The 19,892-nt window shown below is 40.4% G+C and overlaps 5 non-coding genes across 5 annotated transcripts; 1 reads left to right on the forward strand and 4 right to left on the reverse strand.

Moving 5' to 3' along the window:
- Nucleotides 1-535: 535 nt before the first annotated feature.
- trnat-cgu (transfer RNA threonine (anticodon CGU)) lies at nucleotides 536-607 on the reverse strand. Its single transcript has one exon. It is a non-coding gene; the product is annotated as a tRNA-Thr (tRNA).
- A 2,442-nt stretch (nucleotides 608-3,049) lies between these two features.
- trnak-uuu (transfer RNA lysine (anticodon UUU)) lies at nucleotides 3,050-3,122 on the reverse strand. Its single transcript has one exon. It is a non-coding gene; the product is annotated as a tRNA-Lys (tRNA).
- A 1,551-nt stretch (nucleotides 3,123-4,673) lies between these two features.
- Nucleotides 4,674-4,745, forward strand: trnaa-cgc (transfer RNA alanine (anticodon CGC)). The gene has a single exon. It is a non-coding gene; the product is annotated as a tRNA-Ala (tRNA).
- Nucleotides 4,746-13,445: 8,700 nt separating this feature from the next.
- trnas-gcu (transfer RNA serine (anticodon GCU)) lies at nucleotides 13,446-13,527 on the reverse strand. The gene has a single exon. It is a non-coding gene; the product is annotated as a tRNA-Ser (tRNA).
- Nucleotides 13,528-16,113: 2,586 nt separating this feature from the next.
- Nucleotides 16,114-16,224, reverse strand: trnal-caa (transfer RNA leucine (anticodon CAA)). The gene is made up of 2 exons: nucleotides 16,187-16,224; nucleotides 16,114-16,159 (listed from the first exon to the last, which is right to left on the reverse strand). It is a non-coding gene; the product is annotated as a tRNA-Leu (tRNA).
- Between the last annotated feature and the right edge of the window lie 3,668 nt (nucleotides 16,225-19,892).

Here is a 19,892-nt window from a genome sequence, read left to right on the forward strand (position 1 = left end):
AAACACACATTGAAAATCTACCTCTACCATACATGTCAAAAGCTCACTCCCCATCATTTCTATCCCTTTATTTCATTCTTTTGATGCGTGTTTTTGCACATAACCTGTTACCTTTTTGTTGTTTTGCACGCTGCCTGTTGTTTTTTGGACATCGGCTGTTGTCTCTGTCTTTCTTTTGTTATACAGTTGTATTGTTGTTGTGTTTTTTTTTTAAAAAACACGGTCTTCTCGTTCCTAAGTCAGATTTTTAGTGCTTTCGAACGTTACTTCCAACCTGGACTGACAGCTCACCCGATCTGTTTGTGATCAGACCATGGAGTCGGGGGCTGTACCAAGCGCACGTTCCTTCCCAATGCTGAGGCGATCATTCGGAAGATGGGTGTGAAGAGAGACAAGCTTTGTCGACTAAAAAACAAGGCAGGATATGCAAGAATACTTATCACTGGCGACAGTTATGTTCTCTTACTATTGAGATCCCTACATTGCGAGTTTTTTTAAGACTTTGAAACTGAAGGAAAGCGATGACAAGTGAAACTGGCACGGGTGGGGCTTGAACCCACGCTCTTCGGTTTACGAGACCGACTCCTTACCACTTGGCCACCGCGCCTTCAAGTAACCATGGGAATAAGGTTGTTCAAATTATTTTTTTCTGAATCTGGTTTACATCGCCAAATGTAAACCGGAGGCAGCAACAACAATAAAAGGGATACTTGTCCTTAAACTCGGACGTGATGTTCTGCAGACATGTGCACAATGTCCTGTTTTCTTGCAGTGTAGACATTTTGCTGTTCACGCTCCGCATTCATCTGCTTTGTGCATTGTTAGTCCGCACCTGTAACATGTAATGTCAGCCGTCCCCTGTTCTTCTATTTCTCTAGCATGACTGCGTCCTGCTGCTCGGCTTTTGTTTGTAAAGTTTGAGCGAGCGCCCCGTTCAGTGTCACTTTGTCACTGTGGTCAGAAAGCATTCTTGATTCTGCTTGAGCTGCTTCATGAATTCTAGCGACTGTAAGAGCTCTTTCTAAAGTCAGCCCTTCCTCCTGCAGCAATTTATAGTCTTTTATGTGCACATTTTTCCACAAGTTGATCTCTTAACATGTCAGTTTCCAATACTCCAAAGTCACAAGATTTAGCCAGTTCTCTTAGTGCAGTCACAAAAGCAACAACAGATTCGTCCTGAGACTAAGTTCTCTGCCTAAATTTATGCCGTTCCAAAACCACATTTCTCCGCGGTGTAAAGTAAGCGTCTAAGGCAGCTACAGTCTGTTCATATGTACCTTTTTCTCCAGGGAGGTTGGCGAAAATCCGCTGCACGGGAGCCCCGATACAGTGCAGTAGTGTAGCCCGTCTCACGGCATCCTGAGCTTCTGTAGATCCACTGGCTATTTAAAAAAAATCTGTACGACTCCATCCATATCTTGTATTCCGTATACAAATACGGAGGTCCGAGGTTCAGTAGAAATGGTGGAAAAAGCTGAGCATAAGCAAAGCTTCTCGGCGCGGCTACCATATCTTCCATGGCGAAAGCTAAACGAAAAGTCCGAAAATTCAGAAGTTCGTTTCTACCAGCAAGAGAACTAAAATCAGCAGTGTTCTGCTCGCTTTGAGTCCGTCAACCACTCATCTCTCGTCGCCATAAATGTTGTGTATCTTAATAAAGAGACGTTTTCATATTATTTTAACTATTTTATTAACTACACAGATCACGCCCTTACACCATATATTCCCGCCTTCTACTCTCTCGTTCTGTTGTCTCGCGATGTCTACACACTATACTACATTTAGCATGACTTCTTGTTGCAGTTGAGCTCAAAGCTGGAGATGATCTCCATATTCTACCGCCGTAACTAGTCCGAAACGTAGTACACAGTACACACTTTTTAAGTGAACTCAGGTTGTTAAAAAATTAAACCAGCGCCCTGTCACAGAAACGTACCCCAGTCTCCCGCGCAACAAGCGGGGGTACTCAGCACTATACTAAAGAGGAGCGCTTGTCTGCAGCTGAGCGTCAGCTCTGTTTACTGTCAGCAGTCATTTCCGCATTTCCAAATACTTTTTCACCTGCTTCCAGCTTTTAAACTAAACGCTCAAGAAGTAATTAATGTCAGTTGGAAGTCTGTTTCTGTTGTCTCAGCTCTTGATAAAGAAAAGCCGTGCATGGGAGACTCCCTCTCTGAAGAAGTTTGCCGTCACCCTGCGAGGGAGAAGAGCCATCAATCACCGAGGCAACTACTGAGACAGTTAACATTAAACACGTGAAATGCGAGATGTTGTGATTTTTTTACCGCTTAAGGCTTCTATCGTTTCTACTCTAACGAGAAAGACCTCTTTATTAGAAGTGAGATTTTAACAAACGTCTCCAGGGTTAACTGCGACCTGAACGCAACGCCTTAGACCACCAGCCATCTGGCCTGTGGTATTTAGAGCAGTGCTCAATAAAAATGATCAGAAACCGAAAGCGCTTCTTATGCGGATCAGTATATTCCGATTCCACTGGTTCTACCGAAGAAATAAGAAAAGCCGAACTCAAAGCACTGTGTTGCCATTACGGGTACTCTGTCTGCAGCTGTTTTAAGATCTACTCACACCGTGTTGCCATTAAGGCTACCTAGTTAAAAAAAAACTTATCGTCACCTTTTTGAACGTGATTATTGGACACCCGTTAAATCTCCACCGAGGTTTCTTGAGAGATCGTTCAGCGAGCGAGTAATAAAAAACTACGTCGCTTCCAACCTCTGCTGTCACTGTAAACTCGGACGTGATGTTCTGCAGATGTGCAGTGTGCCTTTCCTCTTGTCGTATTCAAGAGTACTCACTGTGTGAGCTCCTCACTGCGTGTTCTGTACTCTACTGTGATTTAATTTAGATGATTACGTGGAGTAGAGTGACAAGATCTACTTGAACATTTTCGGTTTGTGAAATGAAACACTAAATACACTACTGTAATGACGAGTAATGGACATTTAAAATAACCACAGTAAAGCTAGAAGAGTGAAAGATAAAAGACTATTTAGAATGACATTCACAATAGAATTAAAAACGGCACAGCCGCCCGAACAGGGACTTGAACCCTGGGCCCTCAGATTAAAAGTCTGATGCTCTACCGACTGAACTATCCGGGCTCTGCAAGAAAGCCAACACTGTCGGGATCCTCGGAAGTCACGTGTCTCTTGTGCCGAAGAGCAGTCATACCTGACCCGTCTGGAATGACCACTGACAGACTTTATCCAGAAGCGACGGCACCACTCCCAGTAGAATGAGTGAGAAATACAGCACGACATGGGTAGTTAAGGGGCTTCCACAATCCATCTTTCCTCACATTACTGATTTTTTTCAATAGCATTTTGACCTTTTTTCACATTCAGATTTTTTTCACATTTAACAAAATCTTTTAATCAACAACATTAAAAAGAAAACAAATGGAACATTTTTTGGAACAATAATTAAAAAAAAGCTTTCAATGCCTTGGTTGTATATGTGTGCACACGCTTTATAAAGGGAGTTGCAACAGTGCTGAAATGTAAAGAGCATTTCTGTAGAGAAAACAGCATTTTTTCTGCCTCGATGTTAAGCTTAGGGAGCCTGTCTTTTAGAAATTCTATTTCTTGACACCTTGCACAGCCTCCCGGCAGACTAACAAATATTTTTTTGGAGAAATTGGCTCACACACCGGAAGACACTAACGTTTATTTACGTTAGAGTATGTAAAACTCAGGCTTTATCAGATGTTCATGATGTTTCACACGGGGTGTTACCTGTTGTAGTGTTTCAAAAGATGTGTTAGCAGACCACGAATTATCTTGAAAAGATTTGGGTTTGTACAGGCTGGGATTCAAACCCGACTCAATTATTTGGAAGGCGCCTGTACCACCAACGCAGTTCCGAGAAGCACCTGCAAATTATCACAATCCTCTCTCTCACCTATAAAGTTATGGAGACACAGACGTCCAATGAAATCTAATTTTATTCACTCAAGGCTCCACTCTTTTGTTGTGATGTCATTTTAATTAATATTAGCTTTGATAAGGTGTCGTTTTTGCCTCTAAAAGTTAAAGTCTGCTCCTTTCTTCCTGGTATAGAAATAACATGTTCCATCTTTGTTTAAAAACACCACTAAAAGTAAATTATTCAGCTCTAACGCCTGTGTGCATTGACAAGACATCTCAAAAGGACTTATCAAATAAGAACACGATCCTTCCTGTTACCATTCCTGTGGTTGGGGCGTTGTTTCACCCTTTTATTTTCTTCTACAATATTTGCAGACAGGGCTTTATCACTCGAGTTGTACAGAACAAGTGTGCATCGGTCCATGAAAATAATCAGTAGTGCTGTTTTTCTATGCATAGTTTAATCAAGAGCACTTAAAAGATGCAAAAAGCTTTCAAATAAAACAGAATTGAAAGACAGTCGAGTAATGAGGTAGAAAAAAGCACTCCCCAGTCTGGGAATTAACCACCGTCGCACGTGTGACTGGATACAAAAATCATAGATTAATTTGTGCCCAGTCTCTTGAAGCTTCAATGCGATTATTTTTCCTTTCTTATTTCTTCATTCCCATGCATTTACTCTGTAGTAGAGGAAACGCGAAAGTGGGAAACTGCAGGCATTCTTCGTGAGTGGTGGATTGTGATCAGTGAGCATCTGGACAAGTCTGTTCCCTCGCGTTTTTCATCGGGGATGTAGCTCAGTGGTAGAGCGCATGCTTCGCACGTATGAGGTTCCTGGTTCAATCCCTGGCATCTCCAGGTGCTTTATATTACAGTACTCACATCGCAATCTTCTGTTGAGTGAGAACTCTTTGCTTGTGTTCAGAGAGAGCCAGGTTTACACAACTAAATGCAGGCACACTCGACGTGCTGCAGAATTGCGCTGCTGTTTTAAATGTACCTCATTTAGTTCTGTTAAATCCTAAATTATTTGAACTAATCATTTAGTTCAAATTCAGGAAATCCAGAGATTACTTCACACTTGCCGTGGCTGTTGCAGAAAACACCTCTAGGATTCAGCGAGCGAATCCTCCTTCTGAACTCCGCACTAAACTGAAAGCTTCACGAACTCCTCACTGCGTGTCCTGTACTGTTACGAGTGCTCTCGTGTAGATGTGAAGCACAGCCATAAACACACTTTGAACTTTGAACTCCGTTTGTTAATGAAAATACAAAAGAGCATGATAAGTATTGATCGTATAAAATATCCATGGCACAACTCGAGAAAGTACTGAAGGACTACACATCGACTTTTGATGATTACAAGAGATTCAATAAACACAACCGTCCGCACCTGGGTTTGGATCCTGAACGCTAGAGTTAAAAGAACATAAGCGACGTTTATGACCTATAAACTCTCTAATTTGTCTTATAGTTTATGAAATAAAACAATTTCTTAATAATTACTTACTGATGATAGACGATTTATTGAATTTTAACAAAATCACAATTACAGACTTTTTTGGTTAAACTGTTATTCACATACTCTAACGTAAATAAACGTTAGTGTCTTCCGGTGTGTGAGCCAATTTCTCCCAAAAATATTCGTTAGTCTGTCGGGAGGCTGTGCAGGGTGTTAAGAAATAGAATTTCTAAAAGACAGGCTCCCTAAGCTTAACATCAAGGCTGTTTTCTCTACAGAAATGCTCTTTAAATTTCAGCACTGTTGCAACTCCCTTTATAAAGGGTGTGCACACGTATACAACCAAGGCATTGAAAGATTGTTTTAATTATTGTTCCAAAAAATGTTCCATTTGTTTTCTTTTTAATGTTGTTGATTAAAAGATTTTATTAACTGTGAAAAAAATCTGAATGTGAAAAAAGGTCCAAATGCTATTGAAAAAAATCAGTAATGTGAGGAAAGATGGATTGTGGGAGCCCCTTTACTACCCATGTCATGCTGTATTTCTCACTCATTCTACTGGGAGTGGTGCCGTCGCTTCATGATAAAGTCTGTCAGTGGTCATTCCAGACAGGTAAAGTATGACTACTCTTCGGAACAAGAGACACGTGCGAGGATCCCGACAGTGTTGACTTTCTTTCAGAGCCCAGATAGCTCAGTCGGTGGAGCATCAGTCTTTTAATCTGAGGGCCCAGGATTCAAGTCCCTGTACGGGCGGTTGTGCTGTTCTTAAGTCTGTGAATGTCATTCTAAATAGTATTTTATCTTTCACTCTTCTAGGTGTACTGTGGTTATTTTAAATGTCCATTACTTGTATTTACAGTAGTGTATTTAGTGTTTCATTTCACAAACCGAAAATGTTCAAGTAGATCTTGTCACTCTACTCCACGTAATCATCTAAATTAAATCACAGTAGAGTACAGAACACGCAGTGAGGAGCTCACACAGTGAGTACTCTTGAATACGACAAGAGGAAAGGCACACTGTACATCTGCAGAACATCACGTCTGAGTTTACAGTGAGAGCAGAGGTTGGAAGCGACGTAGTTTTTTAATACTCGCTCGCTGAACGATCTCTCAAGAAACCTCGGTTGAGATTTAACGGGTGTCTAATAATCACGTTCAAAAAGATGACGATAAGTTTTTTTTTTAACTAGGTAGCCTTAATGGCAACACGGTGTGAGTAGATCTTAAAGCAGCTGCAGAGTACCCGTAGTGGCAACACAGTGCTTTGAGTTCGGCTTTTCTTATTTGTTCTGCAGAACCAGTGGTATCGGAATATACTGATCCGCATAAGAAGCGCTTTCGGTTTTTGATCATTTTTATTGAGCACTGCTCTAAGTACCACAGGCCAGATGGCTGGTGGTCTAAGGCGTTGCGTTCAGGTCGCAGTTAACCCTGGAGACGTTTGTTAAAATCTCACTTCTAATAAAGAGGTCTTTCTCGTTAGAGTAGAAACGATAGAAGCCTTAAGCGGAAAAAAATCACAACATCTCGCATTTCACGTGTTTAATGTTAACTGTCTCAGTAGTTGCCTCGGTGATTGATGGCTCTTCTCCCTCGCAGGGTGACGGCAAACTTCTTCAGAGAGGGAGTCTCCCACGCACGGCTTTTCTTTATCAAGAGCTGAGACAACAGAAACAGACTTCCAACTGACATTCATTACTTCTTGAGCGTTTATGACCGTCTTTAAAAGCTGAAAGCAGGTGAAAAAGTATTTGGAAATGAGGAAATGACTGCTGACAGTAAACAGAGCTGACGCTCAGCTGCAGACAAGCGCTCCTCTTTAGTATAGTGCTGAGTACCCCCGCTTGTTGCGCGGGAGACTGGGGTACGTTTCTGTGACAGGGCGCTGGTTTAATTTTTTATCAACCTGAGTTCACTTAAAAAGTGTGTACTGTGTACTACGTTTCGGACTAGTTACGGCAGTAGAATATGGAGATCATCTCCAGCTTTGAGCTCAACTGCAACAAGAAGTCATGCTAAATGTAGTATAGTGAGTAGACATCGCGAGACAACAGAACGAGAGAGTAGAAGGCGGGAATATATGGTGTAAGGGCGTGATCTGTGTAGTTAATAAAATAGTTAAAATAATATGAAAACGTCTCTTTATTAAGATACACAACATTTATGGCGACGAGAGATGAGTGGTTAACGGACTCAAAGCGAGCAGAACACTGCTGATTTTAGTTCTCTTGCTGGTAGAAACGAACTTCTGAATTTTCGGACTTTTCGTTTAGCTTTCGATATGGAAGATATGGTAGCCGCGCCGAGAAGCTTTGCTTATGCTCAGCTTTTTCCACCATTTCTACTGAACCTCGGAGCTCCGTATTTGTATACGGAATACAAGATATGGATGGAGTCGTACAGATTTTTTTAAATAGCCAGTGGATCTACAGAAGCTCAGGATGCCGTGAGACGGGCTACACTACTGCACTGTATCGGGGCTCCCGTGCAGCGGATTTTCGCCAACCTCTCTTGAGCAAAAGGTACATATGAACAGACTGTAGCTGCCTTAGACGCTTACTTTACACCGCGGAGAAAAGTGGTTTTGGAACGGCATAAATTTAGGCAGAGAACTTAGTCTCAGGACGAATCTGTTGTTGCTTTTGTGACTGCACTAAGAGAACTGGCTAAATCTTGTGACTTTGGAGTATTGGAAACTGACATGTTAAGATATCAACTTGTGGAAAAATGTGCACATAAGAGACTATAAATTGCTGCAGGAGGAAGGGCTGACTTTAGAAAGAGCTCTTACAGTCGCTAGAATTCATGAAGCAGCTCAAGCAGAATCAAGAATGCTTTCTGACCACAGTGACAAAGTGACACTGAACGGGGCGCTCGCTCAAACTTTACAAACAAAAGCCGAGCAGCCGGACGAGAAGAACAGGGGACGGCTGACATTACATGTTACAGTTGCGGACTAACAATGCACAAAGCAGATGAATGCGGAGCGTGAACAGCAAAATGTCTACACTGTAAGAAAACAGGACATTATGCACACGTCTGCAGAACATCACGTCCGAGTTTAAGGACAGCAACATCAGAGATTGGAAGTTAGGGAGTTTCAGGTCTGTTTTTTTATTATAGGTTCAAGAAAGTCTGAATACCTTTGCAAGAAGTATTTCAGAATCCCACTCAAATCCAGTACGAATGCCGCATAAATCTGCATTGTACAATTAGTATACTGTTTGTCCGTTGAATCAAACACGCCTTATGAAGCATTTCTAAAACAAGAGAGATCGTTAGGGAATGCGTCTTCCTGTAAAAATAAAATGACTTCAAGGGCACTAAAAGCAGAGGTGTGAAAGCCTGCTCTACAGAAGAACTATAGCCAGAGATGCCAAAGAGGTCGAGATTTCACCACGTGAGAGAAAGCATCTCAGAAAACGAAGCTGCGGTCAATTCCACGCGTTATAAAAACACTAGGTCAAACAACAAGAGCTGAAGAGCCGCTGTTGAGAGTAACGTGGCCGAGTGTTCTAAGGAGCTGGCTTAAACCTCCAGCCTCTTCAGGAGCATCTGTTGGAGTCGCACTGCTACAGCGTATCTCCTTGTTAAGTATCCCTTTTATTGTTGTTGCTGCCTCCAGGCGATGTAAACCAGATTCAGAAAAAAAAAATTTGAACAACATTATTCCCATATTTCCTCGAAGGTGCGGTGGCTAAGTGGTAAGGCGTCGGTTTTGTAAACCGAAGATCGTGGGTTCACCCCACCCGTGCCTGTTTCATTTGTCTCCACTTTCCTTTAGATTCAAAGTCTTCAAAAAAACTCGCAACTCAATAGTAAGAGCGCATAACTGTCGCCAGTGATTAGTATTCTTGCATATCCTGCATTGTTTTTTAGTCGACAAAGCTTGTCTCTCTTCACAACCATCTTCTGAATGATCGCCTCAGCATTGGGAAGGAACGTGCGCTTGGTACAGCCCCCCACTCCATCGTCTGATCACAAACAGATCGGGTGAGCTGTCAGTCCAGGTTGGAAGTAACGTTCGAAAGCACTAAAAATCTGACTTAGGAACAAGAAAACCATGTTTTTTTAAACGAGTAAACGATAAAATAATATACTGCCTGCAAGACTATGTCAAGTTCAAGTTCAAGTCCAAGTTTATTGTCATTATACTCATACACAGGTATATGGTATAACGAAATGCTATTTAGCTAGCTCTCGGACATAAGTAGTACAAAGAAAAAAACACAACAACAATACAATTGTATAACAAAAGAAAGACAGAGACAACAGCCGATGTGCAAAAAACAACAACGGGCAGTGTGCCAAACAACAAAAAGGTAACAGGTTATGTGCAAAAACACGCATCAAAAGAATGAAATAAAGGGATAGAAATGATGGGGAGTGAGCTTTTTGACATGTAAGGTAGAGGTAGATTTTCAATGTGTGTTTGGGTTTTTGGTAAGAAAGAAGGCACTGTGAAGTTCAGGTCATAGCTGAGAGGTGAGGAGAGAGTGAGAGAGGCTGGGAGTTTAATAGTTTGATAGTGCGGGGGTAAAAACTGTTTCTGAGTCTTGTAGTCCGGATCCGAACGCTCCGGTACCGTTTTCCATGTCATGCTAAACGCCACAAATTGTTCGTCCAGTTGTATCAATCGTCCTAAATTTACGGAAAATCGGATGTGACTGATACAATCCGCACCCATTTCTTCAGGATAGTTGAGCGGTTTAAAACAGCAAATTTACAGATTTGTGTCTTTTAAGCTTTGTGTTTCGCTCTCTAAATAGAGGCACGGGTTCAAATCCCACTCCCGACAATCAGGCGTTTTACCCTGACTTTTTTACCTGCCTTTACACTGTTTCAGTCTTGTTGTGCTCGCTGACAATCACAGTACGAGGAAAACTGAGAAACTGCTTAGCAAAAACATAACGGACAGAAAAAAGCTTCGTAAACACGTGAATGTGGTTAGCAGCAGTAAGGTATGCATTCAAATGTTTAAGGCTGATTTATAAAAGCAGCAGAAGAAAGGTGCAGCCTTTGTAAGAATTCGCGGGTTTTTATGCTGCTTGGACTTCTTTCAAGCCTATGAAGTGACCCCCGTTTTATTTTCATTTTCAAACTTTAGAACCGAATAACGAAAATGTTTCATGTGTGACAGCATTCTGTTGCAAATACCGTTTCCACGATGTATTCAGCGACGGGAATGAAATGTTTTATTGCTGGCTCAAATGCGAGGAATTTCAGAAAAACCTGGAAAAGCAACGCTTGCAGTAAATGACATATCCAAAGCGTGTAGTCAGCATGAGCAGAACAACGCAATGCTCTGTAAAAACGATCTGAAGCCGTAATTACTCTTTTATCTCAGGCAGTTCATTCCGATACGATGTTTCCGCAGACTAAATGAAATGCCGAACTCCAAACATGTTGTTGCCATTATTGTACTCCTGCTGAAAGAAGAAAGAAAGAAAGGTGTCGTAAATGAACTTTGTCGCCCGTGGGAGATGTCAAGCGCATTGGACATGAAAAGTGCCGGATAAAACCCATTTCTATACGTTTCTCTTAGTGTCGGGGCTCCTATTGAATGTAAAGGAGGCAACGTGCTCAGCCAGCCGACTCAGCGCTTACTGAACGCAGGTGTCTCAGAGCGGTGTGTCCAAGTCGCAGTAAAAGAGGAGGATTCTGTCGGCGCCGTGTCTTAGTTGGTTAAAGCGCCTGCCTAGTAAACAGGAGATCCTGGGTTCAAATCCTAGCGGTGCCTTTCTTCCTGTCTTCTCGCACCGTTTATTGTTATAGAGAACATGCTTCTGCATTACCTCAGTCAATATCACCGGGAATGTGAATAGAAATGTAAACATCAATATTTCTGCTGTCTCCTGAGAAACACAAGTATAGAGTCAAAACACAATAAATAATGCTAAAAAATTATTCAGTTAACAGCCAGATGTGACAAAACACATTTAAGACTTACATCCCCTTTAAATATGTATTTCCTTAATATCAGTTCTCTTCCCTCCCCAGGACACCTGCAAATTCACTAGAGCATATTAAAAGCTGTGTGTAAGTCTTACATGTGTTCTGTCACATCTGGGTGTTAAATTAATAGATGTGTTGTGTCATTTAATATGATTTGACTCCACGCTTGTGTTTCTCGGGAGACAGCAGAAATATCGGGGATTTGCGGCTACAGAAAATAATGTGAACTTTACAGGCAAAAGTAAGGTTAAGTTAAAGAAACAAAAACGTATTGTCACCTTTTTCAACGTGATTTTTTAAGACATTTGTTCGGAATAGTATACTCGTGTCTGTGGCTATCCTACAATAACGGTGGTGAAATAGCAGGAATGTGCGGAAAGAATCGGAGATTGAACAGAAGACTCATCCAGTCGATAGTAAGGTTGTGTAGGACCGCACACCCTACGATGTCAGTGTTGAGTAGTGAGGTTTAAAGGCTTCTTCACGAACCAGGAAGGAGTACAAACCTAAAGTCTTCTGATCCGTAATCAGACACGTTATCCATTGCGCCATTGGCGTTTGTATTACATTCAGAGCCGCTACTATTCATGTGTCTTGTATGTGTGTCTAGTTACTACGTCTTTCATTATGTCTGGTTTAAAATAATGTATCTTTAAAACAGACAAAGGGTTTATGAGTCTCCCTGAAATTCAAGAATAAAAAATATCGCGTTTAAAAAGAATACAGAGATGCCAGCGATAGAAAACGGAGCGTCTTAAGTGCACGCTATCACTGAACTAAACTCCCGATCGGTAAGTTTGTCGGCGGCTTTTTAATTGTGTTAGGAAGAGCAAACAGTCCACAGTGTACATTTTAAAGGTCTAAGCAAAACAATCAGACGTGAGGATTAGCATTAGGATCCAGAACAGGAGCCTTTACTTCTTTATATACTGAGGTTTCGGGTGAACGTCAAAGTGAAAGACAAATTCGCAATTTTCACTTTTTGATTAAGGAACAAGAAAACACCATCCTTCAAACTGGATTCAGACCAGGGACATAAGAAATGCCCACTGTTTTTGTCTATAGTCTTAAGATCCAGCAATTGAGCTATCGAGAGGTCGGAAAGCAAACGCTTTGTCACACGTGTAGCCCAATGTAGTGTAGTGTTCCTCTATTTAAATCCCAGTTCGACGTCAAAATACTCACTCCCATAGTCTCGTTCAGAAGAAGAAATGGACCAGGCTTCCACTGTATAAACGTCCAGAGTTCTTATAAAACGTTTGAAGGGACATCAGTGCAGGCTGAAATTGACCCTTTTTCTAGTGGGATCAGGATCATATAAAACCTTTCTTTTGGATTGAGAAGAGGATCATGGAGACACTCAAAATATCCCTGTCTTTGCTTCTTTCAAGGATGAATGGAGTATTGATCTGCAAGCATCGGTTTAAATCAAAACTCTCTGCTACTGCAGTTGCTTGTTTGAGAGTTTCTTCAAATCTTTCAACTGAACGTTGATATCAAGATATATTGACGGTAATATCATAGGGACTTTGGTTTTCTTTTGATCGAAAATTGTATTAAAATACAAGCCTCTTTCACAGTTGTATAATACTTTCCCTTGCATCCTCAGATAAAATTTCTAAATACCACAAAGTTACAACATATGGAATAGCATTTATTTTAAAATGTATTTTAAAATTTGCATTTATTTAGAGCTATATTTAGAGCTTAGTAAAGATAGCATTGCTAATATTGATGGAGTAGAAATGTAAGATGAATTGATAGCTTTTTCTGAACTAAAAAAGTCCTACAACGCCTCCTGTAACAGGTAAGGACTCATAGCAAGACATTGCTATTGCATTGCGCATTTTGCAGATACGACCAGTTTCTGCTTCTGGTGAGTGCATCTTTTCCAAACTGAAATTAACAAGAACATTTTCAAGATGCGCCATGTCCCTAAATCGTTCATCAGGACTACTATTAATATCAGGTGAAAGCAGTACAAAGCATACATTTAACCTAAATATTAAGAGACTATATCTGTCAGCTACTGCTGTAAGCCATGTTCAGCCAACGCTAGAAATATTACTGCTCTACTACAGTAGCTAAAGAAAACAAGTCCGACTTAGAAACGGATCACAAGTCGAAAACACAAACCGACGAGGATGGGATTCGAACCCACGCGTGCAAAGCACAATGGATTAGCAGTCCATCGCCTTAACCACTCGGCCACCTCGTCACGAAAGCTGCCCCCCTTGGGCATGATTTTGCTCGGCGACCAGGCTCAGCGCACATCGACCTCAGATGTCTCAGAGCGGTGTTTCCAAGAGGCTGTATAAGAATAGGTAATAGGTTTATTCCATGCTGAAAAAAAGAAGAACGAGAACACAACGTTTCGCCCGTGGAGCCTTCTTCAGGTGTGAGAGAGACAGGGCAGTAGGCAAAGGTAAAATAGCGAGAGAACAAAGGTTTGAGGGTGGGTACCCACCTATATAAGAATAGTATTCTGCCAGTGCTGTGGTAAAGCTGGTTAAAAGACCTGTTTCATAAAGAGGAAATCCTGGATCCGAATTCCAGCGGTACCTTTTTTTTCCTGTCTTGTTTTACAGAACATGTAATTTGGGACACTCAAAGAGGTCTTGATTTGGTTTAATGCGTTTATTCATTTCCTTTGCAGAACAACTTGTTTTTTTTAAATCATACAGCTTGCGAAAGATGAAATGCGAGCGATTTTTTTTGTTCACCAAAAGTATGTAAATGAAAAAAAGCAAGGTGTAAGCATTTCTGTGGTGCAATCGGTTAGCGTTTTCGGCTATTAATCCCCAGGTGGGTTTTTTGATCCCACCCAGGGACGCACTTCTTCCTATAGTAAACATCATCACCGCAAAAATTTAATTGTTCCGCAAAACCTGAACTATTTTGATATTTGCAGTAGTAAACAATTGAGTACCAGAGTCAACATTACCGGGAATTTCCAATAATTACCGACATTGGCAACTTGCAAGCAGTTAGTATTCACCCATAGAATTATATGTTCCAGTGAGTGAGGGAGAATTCACTTATGCTCCCGTTGCATCTTCAGCTAAAGTAATTTAAAAAACAATGCAAAATTGTTCGAGAACTTGTCAAGCAAAAACAACAGATCGCCGGAGTTCTATTTTAATATTTTCGTATATTTACCTTAATTTGAATATAAATGTTAACATAAACGCTGTTCAATATAATGTAATGTTGTTGTACTTTTAAAATATTTTAGCTGAGGGTGAGAGGGGGGATATTACGCCTTGCCAAACATCTAAAATAACTGTAAAAGGGGATGGCATTTTAATAAAACTGGCAATCAAAAGAAAGTTACAATTTGTATGGTATTATGCTCAATATCCCTCGATATTGAAGGTCAGATGAGGAATTTGAAGAAATTATCAATGAAACAACGGCAATAGCAGAGGGTGTTGATTTTGAACCAGTGTTTGCACCTCAATAATCCATCAGTCTTCGCTTGACAGGCTTCCTCAAGATATTCGGTGTTCTATACAAAAAATCGACAATTAAGCACAAATGTGACAAGAGGCAAAGACTGCGGCAGAGGAGGAATAAACTCCACACGATGACTGTATGTATACGTCTGTCTAATATTCGGCCCCTGCAGGGACATCATATTCGCTGAACTGCCTGCCAGCGTGTGTACGGTGTTATAATTCAAGAATATCAATGGTCAGACGCTTATAACGGGTGTTTGTGCTTGTATTATTTAGAGAATTTAAAAAACATTTTCAAAACTACAGCTCGAATGAAATTAAAAAAAGTTTATTTGTCTCTTTGCTGTAACAACTGTGCCAAAACTATTCCGATACATCAAAATAGCATCAGAATGTAACTAGATTTTATTGGATTTTAGGAAATGTATTTTTGCGCATTTCTCTATACGATCAGAATACCTTCCTGTTTTCACCGTGTTTATTGTTTCTGCCTATGATCTCGGAAAGAAAGATCCAGTATCTGTTCACCGAAATATTCCAGGAGTTTGATATGGTTTGAGAGGAGTGTATGAAGGTAATGAAGGAGGGAGGACACGCGCATTCCGCACGGGGAGCGCAGAGCAATGAGCTGCGCCTGCAGCTCTCCGAGTCTTTTCTTAATCAACCTCTGAGTCCGGACACACAGCGTCTCCAGCCAGAGATTTACAGTTCAGAAAACGGCTGTCTCGAGCAGAAACTGATCTTCCTGCTTTAGTTAAGGTTTGGTTATTGTGGGGGTTTAGCGCTTGTATCTCTCTTCTCTTACTAAACACTACTGTAAAGTATATAAATAGAAGCTAAAATGCAGCTAAAATACTTCAGTAAGGCCGAGCAGATAGGAAAGTTTAATAAAAATAATAATAAATGATCTATGTTCTAATTGCCCATATTTTTTTTAACTCTCTGTTCGAGCTCTGATTTAATCCTCTCGGCTCCTGCCGCTGTCACCGGGAGAGTGGCTGCATTCCGTAGGGCTACAGGCTGATTTCACAATGCCACATTTAATGAAATACAGGGGAAACCGCAAGGAAAACAATATGTTTTAATACATTTTCTTCTGGATTTATATTTCGGTCTTTCACCTTTGAATGCATACCTTGACCGTAAATCTTTACTCGATTACAGGCACCCCAAACAGTTCTTAAGGGAGAAATCGAAGCCTATTTGACTTTCTGCTAATCACATTGAAGTGTTCACGAAGCATTTCCCTGCCCATCATGTGCCCGCAAGCCTGTTTCTCCGTTTTCTTCTTTCTGTCGTTGTCAGCGAGCACAAGAAGACAGGAAAAATGCAAGAGAGGGAAAAGCTGTCAGGAGTGGGATTTGAACCCACGCCTCTATTCAGAGACCAGAACACCCAAGCAATGGAAAGACAGGAGTCCTTGAGTCTGGCGCCTTAGACCACTCGGCCATCCTGACGAGTTGCGTAAGTTGGTGTGTTAAAAGCACCAGTAGTTCACAAAACTGAGAAATGCTTTGCTGGAGAAGCGCCACGTTGCCTAATGTTGCCTAAACGGATCGCGGAAATCAAATATTCGGATCGATTTAGAGTGTGCTTTACAGCCTTTGTGTAATATTTTAAATTGTTTTTAAAAAGTGTGTACTGTGTACTACGTTTAGGACTAGTTAGTGTGGTAGAATATGGAGATCATCTCCAGCTCTGAGCTCAACTGCAACAACAAGTCGTGCTGAACAAAGTCAGAGTTCAGCTGAACCTTTGCTCAGTGTGGTGCTCAGGACTCAGGAGTATTGTTGTGGTTCTAATTAGCACGAACTGCAGGGGCTCTGAATCAGAACATTTCAATTTATCTGTTCAGTAAGTTAAAATGCAGGACATGTTAAAATCAGATTATCACTGTGTCTCTGTCCCGTTTGTATATAACCGAATGTTTAAAAGATACCAGTAAGGACACACAACTACTAATGCGGTACTTATTGGAAATAGTCCCAAAACAAGTACGTCCGGCAGCTGGTAGACTCCTGTAATAATTTTGCAGTGACACTTTGAAGATTTACGCTCTATTTAAATATTAATTTACTAAATTTCAGTTCTCTTTTCTCACACTCCCTGGCATAACTGAACTCTCACTCTCGCATACTAAAGGCTTTACATTCATTAGCTGTAATACAGATTCTAATAAAGACAGAATGAAACTGTTTGTTTTGTGTCTCATGGTGATCCTCTTCTCGATCCAAATGAAATGTTTAATATGATCCCTCGAGAAAGAAAAGGAGTCAATTTCCGCCTGGAAAGATTGATGCTCCATCAAACATTTTGTAATATCTCCGGAAGTTTATACAGTAGAATCCTGGTATGTGGCTTAAATTCAAGGTAAACAAGACTAAGGAAACGAGTTGGAAACGATGTCGATCTGGGATTTAAATCATCCGGAACATTTCACTACATCGGACAGTATGTGCCAGAGAGCATCTCCTGACATCTGTTGGTAGCTCAGTTGGTAGAGCGGAGGACTGTAGTGGAAACAAGAGGGAATCCTTAGGTTGCTGGTTTGACACTGGGTCGAAGGAAGGTGCCCTTTGTGTATTTCATTCAAACAGTTAAAATAGCCGATATTTTTCCACTCAGACTTTGATCACAAGCTCAATAAACGACGAAGCAGAGGCTCTTGTTCTGAATTCAGCTCACGTCTGATTGTCTTGTTTTGGCCAAGATCTGATCTTTGAATTCAGGGAATACTCTGTCTGCTTTGTACAGTAATTCAAAAGTAGATACAAATGTCACTTTTTTATTGTAGATATAAAGGTGTTCTCTGTTTTCAAAGGATAGGTACTTAATTGGCTTTATGATTTGGTTTTGATTTTGTATCGTTGTATTATTAAGTTTGTGTTTTTTGTGTTTTTAACATATTGTGAACTTATTTTTGAAACAAATGCTTACAAAAGCAGACATGGCACACATCTGTTTATACCAGCGGTGAATTGTATATTTTATTAAGTAGAAGCTACTGCGCACTTCTGGGAGTATAACAGGTTCGATATAAAGTGGCAAAAATATAAAAGGGGAAAATACCCCAGACTGGGTGTAAAGGCCTCGTTGTGACTGTTGTTTCATTGTTGAATACGGCATACTGTGCACGAAATGTTGCAGAAACACAATCTGATAGTTAAATAATTAGTATGAGGCCACGGATCCAAATATTAATTGCTGATTTTTTTAAGTGATATCTTCCTATCCTCTGGTAGAAGTAACACGATGTGAGCAATTGTTTTTTGTTCTTTTTTTTCACGTTGCGATCCAAAAAGCCTCAGATGCACAGTCTGACAGCAACCAAACCAGAATGGATTCTGCTGGGAGCCGGACTGAGCTCATTCTTGCTCCCTGTGCTGAAAACAGAATTAGCTCTTCCTCGAACATCGTCTACAGCTGCTGGATGGTGCTCTACGTCCTGCTGCTCCAGCAATTATTTGGACGAAAGACAGATCACTTGTCCGCTTTTAACCTTCTCGCAGCTACAGGCGAGACTGAAGCTGGCGATATAAAGGCACGCGCTGGTACACCTTCTCGAACTTTCACAATCATGATAAACATTTTTTAAGACCTTTGAAAAACTAGATATAGATATAGATAAAACTAGATAAAAAACATGAGCTTTATCGGTTTTTACATTAATCGATTTTGAATCAAATTTGATCTTTTTACATTGCATTTTACGTTGAAATGTAGCATGCATACCTAATCCACCAACGGACAGAGCAATATTTTACGTTGCCTTCCAGAGCTTCCAACGTGTGGTGGATTTGTATGGGTGTCTGTATGAGACCACTACAGCACTGGCGCAAGTGCAAAATCCACTTTCACAAGACTTTTTCAGTGTCTTCTCTCTCAAATGGACCGAAGCACAGGAGCCAATATAAGAGAAAATGACAGGTGTTTAAACAGAGTATGTCCCAATGTCTGCGACAACGCATTGTGATTTTGTATAAACGCAAATGGTTTATCATTTAAAAGCCAACATCATTCTTTTTATCCCTGGCGCTAATACGCTACCATACATGCGAGCTGTTGTGTGAAAGAAAATTCATATGTGCGTAGGAAGGCAGAATAAAATCCAGAACTGTGTTGGTGACATCGATAAACAGGGCTCATGTTCACAACAAAACTTTACTGTATAAAAAGTTAAAATTCGTAAATATATATTTTTTTAATTATGCAAGGTGTCTGTTAAACCATTCATGAAGGATTTTTAGACAAAAAAACACACTATTATATGAGAACATATATTTACTATATCTGCATTTAACTCACTTTTTAACAATATCAATTTCAAGGCCGATATAAATTGCTGCCCTGCTTTTTTGTCATAAATACACAAGCTTGTTATGTCTTGTGTCAGAAATAAACTGCATGAAATTTGCTAAAGCAACAAAAAGTAAGCGCCACAAAGAAGACAGACATTTGCGTTTATAGTGCAATATTATCTCGAGCCTTTAAAATTACTTTAAATGCAATTTGTTTTTCTCTGTGGCTCTAAGGCTTTGTCATTTACTGTAGTTATTCAGGAGAACATTATGTTAATCGTATGGATGAAACGTTTAATATATTCAGGTGGGTAGCTACGTCAGCATGCGTATCTGCAAAGGAACAAGTACTACTGTAGGTTTATTCCATGCTGAAAAGAGAAGAGAGAAAACAAACCTGAAGAAGGTTCTACAGCTGAAACGTTATGTTTTCTCTCTTCTCTTTTCAGCATGGAATAAACCTATTACTTGTTCCTTTAATATATTGTTCGGTTTGACTCAAAATGCTTTACTACTACAAGAGAGAATTATAGTATGGAGGATGAGACAAATTTATGATTTCTTGGAAGAAAAAAATGTTTTTTCTTTGCATTCGAAATGAATCGAAACTTTAGCGCGACACACAAACCCTTTGTCTTTTTTAAAGATATAATATTTTTAAACAGACAGTATAGAAAATGTTTTTTTTTACTAAGCAATTTTGGCCGGGGGCGATGTATTACTAGTAGTGGTGCTGAGGTCACTATGGTGCAGTTGAGCACCGTAAGATTAGGGCCAGTGACGTAATGTATAACGCATCTGACTTTGAAACAGAAGATTGTAGGTTT

The sequence above is a fragment of the Lepisosteus platostomus genome, unplaced genomic scaffold, assembly GCF_059453375.1.
Source record: "Lepisosteus platostomus isolate fLepPlt1 unplaced genomic scaffold, fLepPlt1.hap1 Scaffold_127_H1, whole genome shotgun sequence".
NCBI classification, from domain to species: Eukaryota; Metazoa; Chordata; class Actinopteri; order Semionotiformes; family Lepisosteidae; genus Lepisosteus; species Lepisosteus platostomus.